The sequence below is a fragment of the Bombus fervidus genome, chromosome 6 (assembly GCF_041682495.2).
Source record: "Bombus fervidus isolate BK054 chromosome 6, iyBomFerv1, whole genome shotgun sequence".
Taxonomy (NCBI): Eukaryota; Metazoa; Arthropoda; class Insecta; order Hymenoptera; family Apidae; genus Bombus; species Bombus fervidus.
The window spans coordinates 145,018-163,608 of record NC_091522.1 but is presented as its reverse complement, the minus strand read 5'-3'; positions in this window follow the sequence as shown (position 1 = coordinate 163,608).

Sequence of the window (18,591 nt, the reverse complement as noted above, 5' to 3'; positions counted from 1 at the left end):
GTTACAACGTATAACGTTCTGTAGCTCTACGATATTACGTATAACGTTATAAACTATTACCTTATAACGTATAACGTTAAGTAGCATTACGTTATAACGCATAACGTTGCATACTATTACGTTATAACGTTACATACTATTAGCTTATTACCTATAACGTTGTATACTATTACCATATAACGTATAACGTTATGTAGCATTACGTTATACCGTATTACGTTATATACTATTACCTTATAACGTATAACGTTATATACTATTACGTTATAACGTATAACGTTCTGTAGCACTACGATATTACGTATAACGTTATATACTATTACATTATGACGTATAACGTTATATACTATTACGTTATAACGTATAACGTTCTGTAGCACTACGTTATAACGTATAACGTTATATACTACTACCATATAACGTATAACGTTATGTAGCACTACGTTATAACGTATAACGTTATATACTATTACCTTATAACGTGTAACGTTATGTAGCATTACGTTATAACGTATAACGTTACATACTATTACCTTATAACGTATAACGTTATGTAGCATTTCGTTATAACGTATAACGTTATGTAGCATTACGTTATAACGTATAGCGTTATGTAGCACTACGTTATAACGTATAACGTTATATACTATTGCCTTATAACGTATAAGGTTATGTAGCATTACGTTATAACGTATAACGTTATATACTACTACCTTATAACGTATAACGATATATACTATTGCCTTATAACGTATAACGTTATGTAGCATTACGTTATAACGTACAACGTTATATAGTATTACCTTATAACGTATAACGTTATGTAGCATTACGTTATAACGTATAACGTTATATACTATTACGTTATAACGTATAACGTTCTGTAGCTATACGATATTACGTATAACGTTATAAACTATTACCTTATAACGTATAACGTTAAGTAGCATTACGTTATAACGTATAACGTTGTATACTATTACGTTATAACGTTACATACTATTAGCTTATTACCCATAACGTTGTATACTATTACCATATAACGTATAACGTTATGTAGCATTACGTTATAACGTATAACGTTATATACTATTACCTTATAACGTATAACGTTATGTAGCATTACGTTATAACGTATAACTTTATATACTATTACCTTATTACGTATAACGTTATGTAGCATTACGTTATAACGTACAACGTTATATACTATTACCTTATAACGTATAACGTTATGTAGCATTACGATATTACGTATAACGTTATATACTATTACATTATGACGTATAACGTTATATACTATTACGTTATAACGTATAACGTTCTGTAGCACTACGTTATAACGTATAACGTTATATAGTATTACCTTATAACGTATAACGTTATGTAGCATTACGTTATAACGTATAACGTTATATACTATTACGTTATAACGTATAACGTTCTGTAGCTATACGATATTACGTATAACGTTATAAACTATTACCTTATAACGTATAACGTTAAGTAGCATTACGTTATAACGTATAACGTTGTATACTATTACGTTATAACGTTACATACTATTAGCTTATTACCCATAACGTTGTATACTATTACCATATAACGTATAACGTTATGTAGCATTACGTTATAACGTATAACGTTATATACTATTACCTTATAACGTATAACGTTATGTAGCATTACGTTATAACGTATAACTTTATATACTATTACCTTATTACGTATAACGTTATGTAGCATTACGTTATAACGTACAACGTTATATACTATTACGTTATAACGTATAACGTTCTGTAGCACTACGATATTACGTATAACGTTATATACTATTACATTATGACGTATAACGTTATATACTATTACGTTATAACGTATAACGTTCTGTAGCACTACGTTATAACGTATAACGTTATATACTACTACCATATAACGTATAACGTTATGTAGCACTACGTTATAACGTATAACGTTATATACTATTACCTTATAACGTGTAACGTTATGTAGCATTACGTTATAACGTATAACGTTACATACTATTACCTTATAACGTATAACGTTATGTAGCATTTCGTTATAACGTATAACGTTATGTAGCATTACGTTATAACGTATAGCGTTATGTAGCACTACGTTATAACGTATAACGTTATATACTATTGCCTTATAACGTATAAGGTTATGTAGCATTACGTTATAACGTATAACGTTATATTCTACTACCTTATAACGTATAACGATATATACTATTGCCTTATAACGTATAACGTTATGTAGCATTACGTTATAACGTACAACGTTATATAGTATTACCTTATAACGTATAACGTTATGTAGCATTACGTTATAACGTATAACGTTATATACTATTACGTTATAACGTATAACGTTCTGTAGCTATACGATATTACGTATAACGTTATAAACTATTACCTTATAACGTATAACGTTAAGTAGCATTACGTTATAACGTATAACGTTGTATACTATTACGTTATAACGTTACATACTATTAGCTTATTACCCATAACGTTGTATACTATTACCATATAACGTATAACGTTATGTAGCATTACGTTATAACGTATAACGTTATATACTATTACCTTATAACGTATAACGTTATGTAGCATTACGTTATAACGTATAACTTTATATACTATTACCTTATTACGTATAACGTTATGTAGCATTACGTTATAACGTACAACGTTATATACTATTACCTTATAACGTATAACGTTATGTAGCATTACGTTATAACGCATAGCGTTATGTAGCACTACGTTATAACGTATAACATTATATACTATTGCCTTATAACGTATAACGTTATGTAGCATTACGTTATAACGTATAACGTTATATACTATTACGTTATAACGTATAACGTTATGTAGCATTACGTTATAACGTATAACGTTGTATACAATTACGTTATAACGTTACATACTATTAGCTTATTTCCTATAACGTCGTACACTATTACCATATAACGTATAACGTCATGTAGCATTACGTTATAACGTATAACGTTACATACTATTACCTTATAACGTATAACGTTATATACTATTACCTTATAACGTATAACGTTAAGTAGCATTACGTTATAACGTATAATGTTGTATACTATTACGTTATAACGTTACATACTATTAGCTTATTTCCTACATCGTTGTATACTATTACCATATAACGTATAACGTTATGTAGCATTACGTTATAACGTATAGCGTTATGTAGCACTATGTTATAACGTATAACGTTATATACTATTACCTTATAACGTTATACGTTATATACTATTACCTTATAACGTATAACGTTATATACTATTACGTTATAACGTATAACGTTCTGTAGCTCTACGATATTACGTATAACGATATAAACTATTACCTTATAACGTATAACGTTAAGTAGCATTACGTTATAACGTATAACGTTATATACAATTACCTTATAACGTATAACGTTATGTAGCATTACGTTATAACGTATAACGTTATATACTATTACCTTATAACGTTATACGTTATGTAGCATTACGTTATAACGTATAACGTTATATACAATTACCTTATAACGTATAACGTTATGTAGAATTACGTTATAACGTATAACGTTATATACTATTACCTTATAACGTTATACGTTATATACCATTACCTTAAACGTATAACGTTATATACTATTACGTTTTAACGTATAACGTTCTGTAGCACTACGATATTACGTATAACGTTATATACTATTACCTTATAACGTATAACGTTATGTAGCATTACGTTATAACGTATAACGTTGTATACTATTACGTTATAACGTATAACGTTATGTAGCATTACGTTATAACGTATAACGTTGTATACAATTACGTTATAACGTTACATACTATTAGCTTATTTCCTATAACGTTGTATACTATTACCATATAACGTATAACGTTGTATACTATTACGTTATAACGTTACATACTATTAGGTTATTACCTATACCGTTGTATACTATTACCATATAACGTATAAAGTTATGTAGCATTACGTTATAACGTATAACGTTATATACTATTACCTTATTACGTATAACGTTATGTAGCATTACGTTATAACGTATAGCGTTATGTAGCACTACGTTATAACGTATAACGTTAAATACTACTACCATATAACGTATAACGTTATGTAGCATTTCGTTATAACGTATAACGTTATGTAGCATTACGTTATAACGTATAGCGTTATGTAGCACTACGTTATAACGCATAACGTTATATACTATTGCCTTATAACGTATAACGTTATGTAGCATTACGTTATAACGTATAACGTTATATACTATTACCTTATAACGTATAACGTTATGCAGCATTACGTGATAACGTATAGCGTTATGTAGCACTACGTTATAACATATAACGTTATATACTATTACCTTATAACGTATAACGTTATATAGCATTACGTTATAACGTATAACGTTGTATACTATTACGTTATAACGTTACATACTATTAGCTTATTTCCTATAACGTTGTACACTATTACCATATAACGTATAACGTTATGTAGCATTACGTTATAACGTATAACGTTATATACTATTACGTTATAACGTACAACGTTATATAGTATTACCTTATAACGTATAACGTTATGTAGCATTACGTTATAACGTATAACGTTATATACTATTACCTTATAACGTATAACGTTATATACTATTACCCCATAACGTATAACGTTATGTAGCATTACGTTATAACGTATAACGTTATATACTATTACCTTATAACGTACAACGTTATGTAGCATTACGTTATAACGTACAACGTTATATACTATTACCTTATAACGTATAACGTTATGTAGCATTACGTTATAACGTATAACGTTGTATACAATTACGTTATAACGTTACATACTATTAGCTTATTTCCTATAACGTTGTATACTATTACCATATAACGTATAACGTTATGTAGAATTACGTTATAACGTATAGCGTTATGTAGCACTACGTTATAACGTATAACGTTATATAATATTACCTTATAACGTTATACGTTATATACTAATACCTTATCACGTATAACGTTATATACTATTACGTTATAACGTATTACGTTCTGTAGCTCTACGATATTACGTATAACGTTATAAACTATTACCTTATAACGTATAACGTTATGTAGCATTACGTCATAACGTATAACGTTATATACTATTACCTTATAACGTATAACGTTATATACTATTACGTTATAACGTATAACGTTAAATACTATTACCTTATAACGTTATACGTTATATACTATTACCTTATAACGTATAACGTTATATACTATTACGTTATAACGTATAACGTTCTGTAGCTCTACGATATTACGTATAACGTTATAAACTATTACCTTATAACGTATAACGTTAAGTAGCATTACGTTATAACGTATAACGTTGTATACTATTACGTTATAACGTTACATACTATTAGCTTATTACCCATAACGTTGTATACTATTACCATATAACGTATAACGTTATGTAGCATTACGTTATAACGTATAACGTTATATACTATTACCTTATAACGTATAACGTTATGTAGCATTACGTTATAACGTATAACTTTATATACTATTACCTTATTACGTATAACGTTATGTAGCATTACGTTATAACGTATAGCGTTATGTAGCACTACGTTATAACGTATAACGTTATATACTACTACCATATAACGTATAACGTTATGTAGCACTACGTTATAACGTATAACGTTATATACTATTACCTTATAACGTGTAACGTTATGTAGCATTACGTTATAACGTATAACGTTACATACTATTACCTTAGAACGTATAACGTTATGTAGCATTTCGTTATAACGTATAACGTTATGTAGCATTACGTTATAACGTATAGCGTTATGTAGCACTGCGTTATAACGTATAACGTTATATACTATTGCCTTATAACGTATAACGTTATGTAGCATTACGTTATAACGTATAACGTTATATACTACTACCTTATAACGTATAACGATATATACTATTGCCTTATAACGTATAACGTTATGTAGCATTACGTTATAACGTATAACGTTGTATACTATTACGTTATAACGTATAACGTTATGTAGCATTACGTTATAACGTACAACGTTATATACTATTACCTTATAACGTATAACGTTATGTAGCATTACGTTATAACGCATAGCGTTATGTAGCACTACGTTATAACGTATAACATTATATACTATTGCCTTATAACGTATAACGTTATGTAGCATTACGTTATAACGTATAACGTTATATACTATTACCTTATAACGTATAACGTTATGTAGCATTACGTTATAACGTATAACGTTGTATACAATTACGTTATAACGTTACATACTATTAGCTTATTTCCTATAACGTTGTACACTATTACCATATAACGTATAACGTTATGTAGCATTTCGTTATAACGTATAACGTTACATACTATTACCTTATAACGTATAACGTTATATACTATTACCTTATAACGTATAACGTTAAGAAGCATTACGTTATAACGTATGATGTTGTATACTATTACGTTATAACGTTACATACTATTAGCTTATTTCCTATATCGTTGTATACTATTACCATATAGCGTATAACGTTATGTAGCATTACGTTATAACGTATAGCGTTATGTAGCACTACGTTATAACGTATAACGTTATATACTATTACCTTATAACGTTATACGTTATATACTATTACCTTATAACGTATAACGTTATATACTATTACGTTATAACGTATAACGTTCTGTAGCTCTACGATATTACGTATAACGATATAAACTATTACCTTATAACGTATAACGTTAAGTAGCATTACGTTATAACGTATAACGTTATATACAATTACCTTATAACGTATAACGTTATGTAGCATTACGTTATAACGTATAACGTTATATACTATTACCCTATAACGTTATACGTTATATACCATTACCTTAAACGTATAACGTTATATACTATTACGTTTTAACGTATAGCGTTATGTAGCACTACGTTATAACCTATAACGTTATGTACTATTACCGTATATCGTTACACGTTAAATACTGTTACCTTATAACATTATACGTTATATGCTATTACCTTATAACGCATAACGTTATGTAGCATTACGTTATTACGTACAACGTTATATACTATTACCTTATAACGTCTAACGTTATGTAGCATTACGTTATAACGTATTGCGTTATATAGCACTACGTTATAACGTATAACGTTATATACTATTGCCTTATAACGTATAACGTTATGTAGCATTACGTTATAACGTATAACGTTATATACAATTACCTTATAACGTATAACGTTATGTAGCATTACGTTATAACGTATAACGTTATATACTATTACCTTATAACGTTATACGTTATATACCATTACCTTAAACGTATAACGTTATATACTATTACGTTTTAACGTATAACGTTCTGTAGCACTACGATATTACGTATAACGTTATATACTGTTACCTTATAACGTATAACGTTATGTAGCATTACGTTATAACGTATAACGTTGTATACTATTACGTTATAACGTTACATACTATTAGCTTATTACCTATAACGTTGTATACTATTACCATATAACGTATAACGTTATGTAGCATTACGTTATACCGTATTACGTTATATACTATTACCTTATAACGTATAACGTTATATACTATTACGTTATAACGTATAACGTTCTGTAGCACTACGATATTACGTATAACGTTATATACTATTACATTATGACGTATAACGTTATATACTATTACGTTATAACGTATAACGTTCTGTAGCACTACGATATTAGGTATAACGTTATATACTATTACGTTATAACGTATAACGTTATGTAGCATTACGTTATAGCGTATAACGTTGTATACTACTACCATATAACGTATAACGTTATGTAGCATTACGTTATAACGTTACATACTATTAGCTTATTTCCGATAACGTTGTACACTATTACCATATAACGTATAACGTTATGTAGCATTACGTTATAACGTACAACGTTATATAGTATTACCTTATAACGTATAACGTTATGTAGCATTACGTTATAACGTATAACGTTATATACTATTACGTTATAACGTATAACGTTCTGTAGCATTACGTTATAACGTACAACGTTATATAGTATTACCTTATAACGTATAACGTTATGTAGCATTACGTTATAACGTATAACGTTATATACTATTACCTTATAACGTATAACGTTATATACTATTACCTTATAACGTATAACGTTATGTAGCATTACGTTATAACGTATAACCTTATATACTATTACCTTATAACGTGTAACGTTATGTAGCATTACGTTATAACGTATAACGTTATATACTACTACCTTATGACGTATAACGTTATATACTATTGCCTTATAACGTATAACGTTATGTAGCATTACGTTATAACGTATAACGTTATATACTATTACCTTATAACGTATAACGTTATGTAGCATTACGTTATAACGTACAACGTTATATACTATTACCTTATAACGTATAACGTTATGTAGCATTACGTTATAACGCATAGCGTTATGTAGCACTACGTTATAACGTATAACGTTATATACTATTGCCTTATAACGTATAACGTTATGTAGCATTACGTTATAACGTATAACGTTATATACTATTTCCTTATAACGTATAACGTTATGTAGCATTACGTTATAACGTATAACGTTGTATACAATTACGTTATAACGTTACATACTATTAGCTTATTTCCTATAACGTTGTACACTATTACCATATAACGTATAACGTTATGTAGCATTACGTTATAACGTATAACGTTATATACTATTACCTTATAACGTATAACGTTATATACTATTACCTTATAACGTATAACGTTAAGCAGCATTACGTTATAACGTATAACGTTGTATACTATTACGTTATAACGTTACATACTATTAGCTTATTTCCTATAACGTTGTATACTATTACCATATAACGTATAACGTTATGTAGCATTACGTTATAACGTATAGCGTTATGGAGCACTACGTTATAACGTATAACGTTATATACTATTACCTTATAACGTTATACGTTATATACTATTACCTTATCACGTATAATGTTATATACTATTACGTTATAACGTATAACGTTCTGTAGCTCTACGATATTACGTATAACGTTATAAACTATTACCTTATAACGTATAACGTTAAGTAGCATTACGTTATAACGTATAACGTTGTATACTATTACGTTATAACGTTACATACTATTAGCTTATTACCTATAACGTTGTATACTATTATCATATAACGTATAACGTTATGTAGCATTACGTTATAACGTATAACGTTATATACTATTACCTTATTACGTATAACGTTATGTAGCATTACGTTATAACGTATAGCGTTATGTAGCACTACGTTATAACGTATAACGTTATGTACTATTACCGTATATCGTTATACGTTAAATACTGTTACCTTATAACGTATAACGTTATATACTATTACGTTATAACGTATAACGTTAAATACTATTACCTTATAACGTATAACGTTATATACTATTACCTTATAACGTCATACGTTATATACTATTACCTTATGACGTATAACGTTATATACTATTACGTTATATCGTATAACGTTCTGTAGCTCTACGATATTACGTATAACGTTATAAACTATTACCTTATAACGTATAACGTTAAGTAGCATTACGTTGTAACGTATAACGTTGTATACTATTACGTTATAACGTTACATACTATTAGCTTATTACCTATAACGTTGTATACTATTACCATATAACGTATAACGTTATGTAGCATTACGTTAAAGCGTATAACGTTATATACTATTACCTTATAACGTATAACGTTATGTAGCATTACGTTATAACGTATAGCGTTATGTAGCACTACGTTATAACGTATAACGTTATGTACTATTACCGTATATCGTTATACGTTAAATACTGTTACCTTATAACGTATAACGTTATATACTATTACGTTATAACGTATAACGTTAAATACTATTACCTTATAACGTACAACGTTATATAGTATTACCTTATAACGTATAACGTTATGTAGCATTACGTTATAACGTATAACGTTATATACTATTACGTTATAACGTATAACGTTCTGTAGCTCTACGATATTACGTATAACGTTATAAACTATTACCTTATAACGTATAACGTTAAGTAGCATTACGTTATAACGTATAACGTTGTATACTATTACGTTATAACGTTACATACTATTAGCTTATTACCCATAACGTTGTATACTATTACCATATAACGTATAACGTTATGTAGCATTACGTTATAACGTATAACGTTATATACTATTACCTTATAACGTATAACGTTATGTAGCATTACGTTATAACGTATAACTTTATATACTATTACCTTATTACGTATAACGTTATGTAGCATTACGTTATAACGTACAACGTTATATACTATTACCTTATAACGTATAACGTTATGTAGCATTACGTTATAACGCATAGCGTTATGTAGCACTACGTTATAACGTATAACATTATATACTATTGCCTTATAACGTATAACGTTATGTAGCATTACGTTATAACGTATAACGTTATATACTATTACGTTATAACGTATAACGTTATGTAGCATTACGTTATAACGTATAACGTTGTATACAATTACGTTATAACGTTACATACTATTAGCTTATTTCCTATAACGTCGTACACTATTACCATATAACGTATAACGTTATGTAGCATTACGTTATAACGTATAACGTTACATACTATTACCTTATAACGTATAACGTTATATACTATTACCTTATAACGTATAACGTTAAGTAGCATTACGTTATAACGTATAATGTTGTATACTATCACGTTATAACGTTACATACTATTAGCTTATTTCCTACATCGTTGTATACTATTACCATATAACGTATAACGTTATGTAGCATTACGTTATAACGTATAGCGTTATGTAGCACTATGTTATAACGTATAACGTTATATACTATTACCTTATAACGTTATACGTTATATACTATTACCTTATAACGTATAACGTTATATACTATTACGTTATAACGTATAACGTTCTGTAGCTCTACGATATTACGTATAACGATATAAACTATTACCTTATAACGTATAACGTTAAGTAGCATTACGTTATAACGTATAACGTTATATACAATTACCTTATAACGTATAACGTTATGTAGCATTACGTTATAACGTATAACGTTATATACTATTACCTTATAACGTTATACGTTATGTAGCATTACGTTATAACGTATAACGTTATATACAATTACCTTATAACGTATAACGTTATGTAGAATTACGTTATAACGTATAACGTTATATACTATTACCTTATAACGTTATACGTTATATACCATTACCTTAAACGTATAACGTTATATACTATTACGTTTTAACGTATAACGTTCTGTAGCACTACGATATTACGTATAACGTTATATACTATTACCTTATAACGTATAACGTTATGTAGCATTACGTTATAACGTATAACGTTGTATACTATTACGTTATAACGTATAACGTTATGTAGCATTACGTTATAACGTATAACGTTGTATACAATTACGTTATAACGTTACATACTATTAGCTTATTTCCTATAACGTTGTATACTATTACCATATAACGTATAACGTTGTATACTATTACGTTATAACGTTACATACTATTAGGTTATTACCTATACCGTTGTATACTATTACCATATAACGTATAAAGTTATATAGCATTACGTTATAACGTATAACGTTATATACTATTACCTTATTACGTATAACGTTATGTAGCATTACGTTATAACGTATAGCGTTATGTAGCACTACGTTATAACGTATAACGTTAAATACTACTACCATATAACGTATAACGTTATGTAGCATTTCGTTATAACGTATAACGTTATGTAGCATTACGTTATAACGTATAGCGTTATGTAGCACTACGTTATAACGCATAACGTTATATACTATTGCCTTATAACGTATAACGTTATGTAGCATTACGTTATAACGTATAACGTTATATACTATTACCTTATAACGTATAACGTTATGTAGCATTACGTGATAACGTATAGCGTTATGTAGCACTACGTTATAACATATAACGTTATATACTATTACCTTATAACGTATAACGTTATATAGCATTACGTTATAACGTATAACGTTGTATACTATTACGTTATAACGTTACATACTATTAGCTTATTTCCTATAACGTTGTACACTATTACCATATAACGTATAACGTTATGTAGCATTACGTTATAACGTATAACGTTATATACTATTACGTTATAACGTACAACGTTATATAGTATTACCTTATAACGTATAACGTTATGTAGCATTACGTTATAACGTATAACGTTATATACTATTACCTTATAACGTATAACGTTATATACTATTACCTCATAACGTATAACGTTATGTAGCATTACGTTATAACGTATAACGTTATATACTATTACCTTATAACGTACAACGTTATGTAGCATTACGTTATAACGTACAACGTTATATACTATTACCTTATAACGTATAACGTTATGTAGCATTACGTTATAACGTATAACGTTGTATACAATTACGTTATAACGTTACATACTATTAGCTTATTTCCTATAACGTTGTATACTATTACCATATAACGTATAACGTTATGTAGAATTACGTTATAACGTATAGCGTTATGTAGCACTACGTTATAACGTATAACGTTATATAATATTACCTTATAACGTTATACGTTATATACTAATACCTTATCACGTATAACGTTATATACTATTACGTTATAACGTATTACGTTCTGTAGCTCTACGATATTACGTATAACGTTATAAACTATTACCTCATAACGTATAACGTTATGTAGCATTACGTCATAACGTATAACGTTATATACTATTACCTTATAACGTATAACGTTATATACTATTACGTTATAACGTATAACGTTAAATACTATTACCTTATAACGTTATACGTTATATACTATTACCTTATAACGTATAACGTTATATACTATTACGTTATAACGTATAACTTTATATACTATTACCTTATTACGTATAACGTTATGTAGCATTACGTTATAACGTATAGCGTTATGTAGCACTACGTTATAACGTATAACGTTATATACTACTACCATATAACGTATAACGTTATGTAGCACTACGTTATAACGTATAACGTTATATACTATTACCTTATAACGTGTAACGTTATGTAGCATTACGTTATAACGTATAACGTTACATACTATTACCTTAGAACGTATAACGTTATGTAGCATTTCGTTATAACGTATAACGTTATGTAGCATTACGTTATAACGTATAGCGTTATGTAGCACTACGTTATAACGTATAACGTTATATACTATTGCCTTATAACGTATAACGTTATGTAGCATTACGTTATAACGTATAACGTTATATACTACTACCTTATAACGTATAACGATATATACTATTGCCTTATAACGTATAACGTTATGTAGCATTACGTTATAACGTATAACGTTGTATACTATTACGTTATAACGTATAACGTTATGTAGCATTACGTTATAACGTACAACGTTATATACTATTACCTTATAACGTATAACGTTATGTAGCATTACGTTATAACGCATAGCGTTATGTAGCACTACGTTATAACGTATAACATTATATACTATTGCCTTATAACGTATAACGTTATGTAGCATTACGTTATAACGTATAACGTTATATACTATTACCTTATAACGTATAACGTTATGTAGCATTTCGTTATAACGTATAACGTTACATACTATTACCTTATAACGTATAACGTTATATACTATTACCTTATAACGTATAACGTTAAGTAGCATTACGTTATAACGTATGATGTTGTATACTATTACGTTATAACGTTACATACTATTAGCTTATTTCCTATATCGTTGTATACTATTACCATATAGCGTATAACGTTATGTAGCATTACGTTATAACGTATAGCGTTATGTAGCACTACGTTATAACGTATAACGTTATATACTATTACCTTATAACGTTATACGTTATATACTATTACCTTATAACGTATAACGTTATATACTATTACGTTATAACGTATAACGTTCTGTAGCTCTACGATATTACGTATAACGATATAAACTATTACCTTATAACGTATAACGTTAAGTAGCATTACGTTATAACGTATAACGTTATATACAATTACCTTATAACGTATAACGTTATGTAGCATTACGTTATAACGTATAACGTTATATACTATTACCCTATAACGTTATACGTTATATACCATTACCTTAAACGTATAACGTTATATACTATTACGTTTTAACGTATAGCGTTATGTAGCACTACGTTATAACCTATAACGTTATGTACTATTACCGTATATCGTTACACGTTAAATACTGTTACCTTATAACATTATACGTTATATGCTATTACCTTATAACGCATAACGTTATGTAGCATTACGTTATTACGTACAACGTTATATACTATTACCTTATAACGTCTAACGTTATGTAGCATTACGTTATAACGTATTGCGTTATATAGCACTACGTTATAACGTATAACGTTATATACTATTGCCTTATAACGTATAACGTTATGTAGCATTACGTTATAACGTATAACGTTATATACAATTACCTTATAACGTATAACGTTATGTAGCATTACGTTATAACGTATAACGTTATATACTATTACCTTATATCGTTATACGTTATATACCATTACCTTAAACGTATAACGTTATATACTATTACGTTTTAACGTATAACGTTCTGTAGCACTACGATATTACGTATAACGATATATACTGTTACCTTATAACGTATAACGTTATGTAGCATTACGTTATAACGTATAACGTTGTATACTATTACGTTATAACGTTACATACTATTAGCTTATTACCTATAACGTTGTATACTATTACCATATAACGTATAACGTTATGTAGCATTACGTTATACCGTATTACGTTATATACTATTACCTTATAACGTATAACGTTATATACTATTACGTTATAACGTATAACGTTCTGTAGCACTACGATATTACGTATAACGTTATATACTATTACATTATGACGTATAACGTTATATACTATTACGTTATAACGTATAACGTTCTGTAGCACTACGATATTAGGTATAACGTTATATACTATTACGTTATAACGTATAACGTTATGTAGCATTACGTTATAGCGTATAACGTTGTATACTACTACCATATAACGTATAACGTTATGTAGCATTACGTTATAACGTTACATACTATTAGCTTATTTCCGATAACGTTGTACACTATTACCATATAACGTATAACGTTATGTAGCATTACGTTATAACGTACAACGTTATATAGTATTACCTTATAACGTATAACGTTATGTAGCATTACGTTATAACGTATAACGTTATATACTATTACGTTATAACGTATAACGTTCTGTAGCATTACGTTATAACGTACAACGTTATATAGTATTACCTTATAACGTATAACGTTATGTAGCATTACGTTATAACGTATAACGTTATATACTATTACCTTATAACGTATAACGTTATATACTATTACCTTATAACGTATAACGTTATGTAGCATTACGTTATAACGTATAACCTTATATACTATTACCTTATAACGTGTAACGTTATGTAGCATTACGTTATAACGTATAACGTTATATACTACTACCTTATGACGTATAACGTTATATACTATTGCCTTATAACGTATAACGTTATGTAGCATTACGTTATAACGTATAACGTTATATACTATTACCTTATAACGTATAACGTTATGTAGCATTACGTTATAACGTACAACGTTATATACTATTACCTTATAACGTATAACGTTATGTAGCATTACGTTATAACGCATAGCGTTATGTAGCACTACGTTATAACGTATAACGTTATATACTATTGCCTTATAACGTATAACGTTATGTAGCATTACGTTATAACGTATAACGTTATATACTATTTCCTTATAACGTATAACGTTATGTAGCATTACGTTATAACGTATAACGTTGTATACAATTACGTTATAACGTTACATACTATTAGCTTATTTCCGATAACGTTGTACACTATTACCATATAACGTATAACGTTATGTAGCATTACGTTATAACGTATAACGTTATATACTATTACCTTATAACGTATAACGTTATATACTATTACCTTATAACGTATAACGTTAAGTAGCATTACGTTATAACGTATAACGTTGTATACTATTACGTTATAACGTTACATACTATTAGCTTATTTCCTATAACGTTGTATACTATTACCATATAACGTATAACGTTATGTAGCATTACGTTATAACGTATAGCGTTATGGAGCACTACGTTATAACGTATAACGTTATATACTATTACCTTATAACGTTATACGTTATATACTATTACCTTATCACGTATAATGTTATATACTATTACGTTATAACGTATAACGTTCTGTAGCTCTACGATATTACGTATAACGTTATAAACTATTACCTTATAACGTATAACGTTAAGTAGCATTACGTTATAACGTATAACGTTGTATACTATTACGTTATAACGTTACATACTATTAGCTTATTACCTATAACGTTGTATACTATTATCATATAACGTATAACGTTATGTAGCATTACGTTATAACGTATAACGTTATATACTATTACCTTATTACGTATAACGTTATGTAGCATTACGTTATAACGTATAGCGTTATGTAGCACTACGTTATAACGTATAACGTTATGTACTATTACCGTATATCGTTATACGTTAAATACTGTTACCTTATAACGTATAACGTTATATACTATTACGTTATAACGTATAACGTTAAATACTATTACCTTATAACGTATAACGTTATATACTATTACCTTATAACGTCATACGTTATATACTATTACCTTATGACGTATAACGTTATATACTATTACGTTATATCGTATAACGTTCTGTAGCTCTACGATATTACGTATAACGTTATAAACTATTACCTTATAACGTATAACGTTAAGTAGCATTACGTTGTAACGTATAACGTTGTATACTATTACGTTATAACGTTACATACTATTAGCTTATTACCTATAACGTTGTATACTATTACCATATAACGTATAACGTTATGTAGCATTACGTTAAAGCGTATAACGTTATATACTATTACCTTATAACGTATAACGTTATGTAGCATTACGTTATAACGTATAGCGTTATGTAGCACTACGTTATAACGTATAACGTTATGTACTATTACCGTATATCGTTATACGTTAAATACTGTTACCTTATAACGTATAACGTTATATACTATTACGTTATAACGTATAACGTTAAATACTATTACCTTATAACGTACAACGTTATATAGTATTACCTTATAACGTATAACGTTATGTAGCATTACGTTATAACGTATAACGTTATATACTATTACGTTATAACGTATAACGTTCTGTAGCTCTACGATATTACGTATAACGTTATAAACTATTACCTTATAACGTATAACGTTAAGTAGCATTACGTTATAACGTATAACGTTGTATACTATTACGTTATAACGTTACATACTATTAGCTTATTACCCATAACGTTGTATACTATTACCATATAACGTATAACGTTATGTAGCATTACGTTATAACGTATAACGTTATATACTATTACCTTATAACGTATAACGTTATGTAGCATTACGTTATAACGTATAACTTTATATACTATTACCTTATTACGTATAACGTTATGTAGCATTACGTTATAACGTACAACGTTATATACTATTACCTTATAACGTATAACGTTATGTAGCATTACGTTATAACGCATAGCGTTATGTAGCACTACGTTATAACGTATAACATTATATACTATTGCCTTATAACGTATAACGTTATGTAGCATTACGTTATAACGTATAACGTTATATACTATTACGTTATAACGTATAACGTTATGTAGCATTACGTTATAACGTATAACGTTGTATACAATTACGTTATAACGTTACATACTATTAGCTTATTTCCTATAACGTCGTACACTATTACCATATAACGTATAACGTTATGTAGCATTACGTTATAACGTATAACGTTACATACTATTACCTTATAACGTATAACGTTATATACTATTACCTTATAACGTATAACGTTAAGTAGCATTACGTTATAACGTATAATGTTGTATACTATCACGTTATAACGTTACATACTATTAGCTTATTTCCTACATCGTTGTATACTATTACCATATAACGTATAACGTTATGTAGCATTACGTTATAACGTATAGCGTTATGTAGCACTATGTTATAACGTATAACGTTATATACTATTACCTTATAACG